Raw genomic sequence first — 7,196 nt, 5'->3', positions numbered from 1 at the left:
CGCTTTTGACATGTAAAGAATCGGGATAAGAGGAGATACGTTCCCGTCGCTCAAGTGCCTTCTATTTAAATGACTGGCCAGTGCTTTTCAAACACTGGCACCGGCTTTTCCTGTCATTCGTACAAACGCCGCGCTCAATCCAGTCATCTCGTTTACTCCTGGACGCTACATGTAGTGTCCTGGATCAGCTAAGTGTGGCACTTCAGGCCCCCCACAGGAGTCAAAATGCTACACGTTTACCAAATGACAGAAACTGATTTCAAATGATTCTCTGCCCGTTTACAGAGAATGGTTTAGCATTAGCTAAACGCGCCGCCGCCTCGAATGAAATGGGCTTTAGTTATTCTGATTGCCCCTTCTATTGTCACCAATGGCCCACAGTACTTCAGGCTGTTATATAATCAGCCACAGGGATTTATTATTGCCTGATCGGTATTAACAGGTTATAGTCCCCATCCAAGTTCTATCGACGCATAGTCCTAGGGCAAGCAAAACTTTGCTAGCCCTTTCCAATGGTTCTGCTATGTGTCTTAAATTGTCTCAGATGTCGCTGAAAAGTAAAAAAAATTACAGCCAGCAATATATACTCGATGTAGTATATACTCGAGTATAAGTCTAGAAATTTAGGTCCGATTCACTTCATAAAAGTATAAAGGTCGACTTATACATGAGTTACTGGAAACACTGAGCACACTGAGTAATGTTTGTACTAATAGTGACATTCCCATTTGCAGAAATTTACCCTGTGGTAATATTCCTGACAGGATTAGTAGACGCACACATCTTCTATTACACTAAAACCAGAAAAGTGCCATTATTTCTTTGAGTGACTAGTATTTTTTGCCTGCAATAATTATAAAAATGGTTCACAGCTGGGTGTGGTTGTCACTAAGCCACCACTAACTGTAATGTAGCAAGAGGCACTTCCAGGAGTCTGCAGAGAATTGGGCACAGGAAATGGGGAGGACCCTGGGGACAATGAGCAGCACCAGGACATTAAGTGAGGTAATTTAGCCTACCACGGGCTCCAATCAATAGTATTTTTCCCCAGATTCAGCGGTACTTTAAGCATACCATTGCAATATGAATTTATTGAGACTTGTGCTCTTTTATTGGCAATTAGAGACAGGGATTGCTGCAGCTGGCTGGGGTAACCTGGGATATTTGTGTTTGAAAGGAGGCTATGAAAACTAGGCAATCCCTGTACCACAGTCATCCTAAGTTGTGATAGGAGTTTTAGATTGCCAGGAAATACATCACTTATTTTTGACAGATGGGCTAATTTATACTCAGATGACCTGCATATGTTGCACCAGATAAAATAACACACCTGTTAAGCAGTAAGTAATCGGAATTTTACCCCATCATTAGGACAGCACTATTACACAAAATTCTAAATAACCTACAAACAGCTAATGTAATAATATTTTAGTGTAGAATTAATAGATTAGTAGTTCATAAATACATATGTAAACAAATAAGCAGCATTAGCCCTCATTCACACTCTGCACATTGTGCTATTAATGCAACGCATTAGCATATGCGAATGCACTGCTCATTCAACTGCACAGGCATGTTGTCTACGGTGCATTTCTGGACAACACATGCAAAAACTCACATTCCATAGGAGTTGACCAGGCTACCAAGCAATGCACAGTGTGCATTGCAAAACACGCATAGTGTGAACCGGGCATTAAGGGCCCATTCACACTAGAAGCGCTTTTCTGAGCGTTTTGCAATTGATTCGCGGTTTTTAAAATCGCTCCCATTCACTTTCATTAAAATTGCGATAAAAATCGCCGCGAACTTTACCGCGATTTTATTGCAATTGAATGGGTGCAATTTTAAAAACCGTTATTCAATCGTAAAACGCTCAGAAAAGCGCTTCAAGTGTGAATGGGCCCTCAGCGAATTAAGGAAGGGGATATACAAACCTATATTTATACTTGTGATGCAGCAGTATCCATTTTGTTTCTTTTAGTAGCATAACATAGGGCAGTGGGTTTTAGGTTTCAAAAGTGCATGAAACTGCTTACCACTGCTACTGCAGTGTCTGCCCTCTCCTCTCCTTCAGTTCACTTTGCTTGTTCTGAGTGTTTTTAGATTATCTCCTCCACCAAGTCTAATGGGCTTAAAGGCCTGGTGCACACCAGAGGAGTTTTCTGAGCGTTTTGAGTGTTTAAATCTGCTGCTAATGTTATCCTATGTGTCTGTGCACACTGGAGCAATGAGGTTTTGTAAAAAACCCCATAGCATTACATTGGGAAGAGCTTTTGAAACCTCTAAAAGCTCTTCCCAATGTAATGCTATGTTTATTTTTATTAAAACCTCATTGCTCCAGTGTGCACAGACACATAGGCCTCGTTCACATCTGCTGCGCTGAAAAACGTGTTAAAGCGCAGGGTAAAAAACGCATGCGCTTGTGCGCGCTTTCGTCCGCGTTTCTGTGCGTTGCGCTGCGCTTCTTTAAAGCACGTTTTGCTTGTTGTACCAGCAGCAGTTGTCAATAAAACTTTGTTTTTGTATGTAAATGTATTTTTTTCTCCAATTAGGGGTAAAAAACGCATGCGCTTGTACGCGCTTCTATGCGCTAAAAAAGCGGACCCATTCACTTGCATTGCTGTGCGCTTTCCAGCTCAACGCACAGAAATGCCTGCAACACTACGTTTCTGTAACGCTGCTCAGCGCAGCGCATAGATGTGAACCAGCTACATTTAGTTACATGGAAAAATCAATACCTTGCTGAACGCACAGGGCAGTGCGCTGTGAAAAGCGCACAGAAACGGCCCTGATGTGAACGAGGCCATAGGATAACATTAGCAGCAGATTTAAAAACTCAAAACGCTCAGAAAAACTCCTCTGGTGTGCACCAGGCCTAAGTGAACCTGAGGTCAGAGTGATATGGAGGCTGCCATATTTGCTTCCTTTTAAAAACAGAGTCTGAAGCCAAATAATTTACCCAGTTATGTTAAAAACAGAGTCTGAAGCCAAATAATTTACCCAGTTATGTTAAGCATTAAGATCAAAGCTGATTCACTGCATCCCCGTGGCAGAATTAGGTATTTATCCCCCGAAAACACCCGGGGCAAAATTCCAAGACTTTCCAGGTCATGGATTTTGCTGCCCAGGAGAGGCAGAGCTTTGCGCTGTAGCTCTGCCTTCACTCCAGTCAATCTCTGCCTCTTCCCGGCCCTCTTAGTGAAAGACAACTGAGAGTGGCAGGGAGGAGTGGAGACTGACTTGAGCAGAGGTAGAGCTACTACACAAAGCTCTGCCTCTATCAGGAAGCGATGCCAGAATTTTGCCACGGGATTTCGGGGGGGGGGGGGGGGGGATATATATCTCGTTCTGCTGCGGGATCCATTTATTTGGCTTCAGACTCTCTTTAAGAAATACCAGTTGCCTGGCTGCCCAGCAAATCACAATTAACCTAGGGCCACATAAGTGATTTTTAATCAGTGATTTCATGCAATTAAAATTTCTCAATTGTTTGTTTAGATCACATAGGTCAAAATGAGATTTGCCACAGAGAAGATTTTCAATTATACTAGGGTCTTCCAGAAAGGTAATTTAACTTGCACCTGCCAGATTAACCTCTTTTCTCCTTGCAGTGGCTGTCACATGACTGCAGAATGCCAGTAACTGTTTGTTCAGCAGCATTAACATGAAGCCTCCCCCATCCCCAACCCATAGGTGAGGAATAATGCTAATACAACAAGGTGAATGAAAACCAAGTAAAAACATATAAATGATTAAAGGAAGGAAGTGAATTTTCAGAATAAAGACAATATGGCAGCCTCCATAGCTCACTAATAAAAGGTGCACTTTTAGCCTTCCTGGCGGTAACCCCGAACGGAGTTCGGGGTAAGCCGCGCAGGAGGTTTTCTCAGGCCCTGCTGGGCCAATTTGAGTAATTTTTTTTTTCTGAACGCAGCTAGCACTTTGCTAGCTGCGTCAGCACTTCGATCGCCGCCGCCCCGCGCTCGATCGCCGCTATCCGCGTCGCAACACAGCCCCCCCCCCTAGACCCCTGCGCTGCATGGCCTATCAGCGCCAGGCAGCGGCAAGGGGTGGATCGGGACTCCCTTAGACGTCACGACGTCCATGACGTCGGTGACGTCATCCCGCCCCGTCGCCCTCCAGGAAATCCCGTTCTTTGAACGGGATTTCCTGATCGCCTATCGCCGGAGGCAATCGGCGAGGCTGGGGGGATGCCGCTGAGCAGCGGCTATCATGTAGCGAGCCCCAGGCTCGCTACATGATTTAAAAAAAAAAAAAAAAAAACGGCTGCGCTGCCCCCTGGCGGTTTTTAATAGACCGCCAGGAGGGTTAAGTAAACTTATATCACACTTGTCAATGTCCACTAAACTCTCACTGCAGTGCTTGTTTTAATAATTATGTCTTCAGGAGGTTTTTTTTTTTGAGCAGTGGCTACACCCCTACCATCCAGCTCACAATAAAGCAGCTTCAAACGCTGGCTTGTAGTCAGGTAGGTGGGCAGGGGCCCATCTTGTGTCAGCAAAGACAGACTGCAACTGTCCTGTGAATGCTCTCTAAAGTATCATTTTTCAAAGTAAAAACTGCAGAGAGGGTGGTAAGACTACAGAGAATGCATCCTTACCCCATGTCAAGTTTAATATACCGTATATACTCGTATAGAAGCCGCATTTTTGGGTCCAAAAAAGTGGCCCTAAAGTGGGTGTCTGCTTCTATGCGAGTCACCAATTTGATGTGTATGGGTCAGTGTATCTACTGACCTGTTCTGTGCCTCTGGATGTGTGCCGACCGACACTGATGCTGAGCGGGCTTGTGGGGGACAGAAGATCAGATCGGTTCCTTCCCTGAAGTGGATCGGACGGCCGGAGGGGAGCGGATATTGCAGGGGCTGCTTTACAATAGATGTTGGCGTCTGTCCTGTCACAACATGCTTTCCTGCATGTTGGTTCGTATGACCAGTGGAGAGCGCTTCTGATGGCGGAAGTGCGGGTGGCCGGCGAGGTGTGCAGCGTTTATGTCAGTGCCCTCTTTCATCTACCCACGTGTCATCTCTAAAGCGCCGCTAAAGGGCGTTCTAGGGATGACACATGGATAAACAGGGCACTGACGTCACTGTTGCACGCACAGCCCGCCGGCCATCCGAACTTCCGCTGTCAAATGCGCTTTCTTCCGGCCATCTGAACAAACATGCAGGGAAACATGTTGCGACAGGGAAGGCGCCAGCATCCATTTTACAGCTGCCCCTGCAAGATCCACTCCCGTTCGGCTATCCGATCCACTTCAGGGCAGGCACCAGGAACCGATCTGATCCTCTTTCCCTTGCAAACCTGCTCAGCACCAGTGTCTCATCATTGTTGCACTCCATATGCTTCCAGAGGAACAGAAAGGTCAGTAGATACACTGACACATGCAGCAGCCCCTGCAAGATCGGCTCCCCTCTGCCCATACCAGTTACAGTGGGGGTCTTGGTGGCTCTTCTCAGCACATATTTCTGGTAAGGGTCATCCCTCTTGGCACTATTTAGTTAGGGGTTGTTGGTTTCTTGATATATATATTGCACAGCATTTGCACTTTATATATATACACCTTACCAAAATACTTTGCTTATTATTGCTGCTAGAGAGAATATTATTGGAGAATTGCCTGTTTTGTGACTTATATGTGTTTAATTGCACATTTTCTTTATTATGTATACCCTCCTGGTATGGTTAATAAACACTAGTCTGGTTTGGAAATGGCACTTTATCTTCAGTCAGACTGTATTCATACAGTAAACGGGGGTTATACTGGGGAGGGGGATTATATTCAAGTCAAACACTTTTCCCTAGTTTTTAAGGGAAAAGTGGGTACCTCGGCTTATATGCGAGTATATACGGTAGTTTCGTATTAAAAAGGACCTAAATTGTAAAATCTAAATTAAGATATCATGTTGGAGGTTCTTGCTTGCCATTACACAGATTAGCAGAGAAAGTAAAACCAGTCTTGCGCCATCTGCTGGCTTTGTAATTGCACTGCTAGACGACTATGGCACCACTCAGTGATTGGTACCATCCAGTTTGCTACAGCTTTTCCCATTGAGATTACCCCATTGATCTGTGGCTTTACATTACCCAGATTTCCTCTACCCCAATTCTAAAAGCCAAAATTCTACAACATATCCTATATAGCCTATAAGCACTTGCACTTCCTCACTCAATAGCATCTCCACAGCACATTATGATGGAAAAGGGCTGGCCACAAATGATGAGAGACCAGATTCCATATAATGGTGGGCATACAGATGGTGGAAGCCATGGAACTTTTTCAAGTTTGTTTTAAGGATACCAAAACTGACATGTGACATGATGAGATAGTCATGTGTATGTACAGTGCCTAGCACACAAATAATTATGCCGTGTTCCTTTTTTTTCCTTTCTCTGCCTGAAATAGTTAAATATCAGGTATGCAAGTGGCTGACTCAGTCCTGACTCAGACAGGAAGGGACTACAGTGTGACCCTCACTGATAAGATGTTCCCCTTTGTATCCCTTTCTTGCTCTCAGAAGCCATTTACTGCTAGGGAAGTGTTTTATTGTTGGAATTTCTTATCAGTGAGGGTCACACTGTAGTCACTTTCTGTCTGAGTCAGGACAGAGTCAGCCACTTGCATACCTGATATTTAACTCTTTCAGACGGAGAAAGAAAAAAAAGGAACACAGCATAGTTTTTTGTGTGCTAGGCACTGTACATACCCATGTCTATCTCATCGTGTCACATGTCACTTCGGGTATCCTTTAAATGATATCCAAGGCGATGAATAAAATCTAGCTATACTTACCTGAGGCTTCCTCCAGCCCCTAGAGGTCACGTGTGTCCCTCGCCGCAGCTCTGGTCTTCTCCTGGGTCCCGCTGGCAGCCTCTGAAGCATCGCCAACCCCCAATAGGTCGGCGTCTTGTGCGCATGCATGCACTTACATACCCAGGTCATCGGGAGTGTACTGTGCCTGCTCTTGGTGACACAGGCGCATGCCCATCGGGGGTCGGCGATCCTACAGAGGCTGCCAGCCAGCGGGCCCCGGTAGAAGACCGGAGCTGAGGAGAGGGACATACGCGACTTCTATTGACTGAAAGAAGCCCCAGGTACGTAAAGCTAGTTTTTATCCATCGCCTTTGATATCCTTTAAGTATTTCTAGTCAATTAAAAGCATCATGGAATGTTTG

The sequence above is a fragment of the Hyperolius riggenbachi genome, chromosome 10 (genome assembly GCF_040937935.1).
Source record: "Hyperolius riggenbachi isolate aHypRig1 chromosome 10, aHypRig1.pri, whole genome shotgun sequence".
In the NCBI taxonomy this organism is placed as follows: Eukaryota; Metazoa; Chordata; class Amphibia; order Anura; family Hyperoliidae; genus Hyperolius; species Hyperolius riggenbachi.
Note: the sequence above shows the minus strand (reverse complement) of the source record.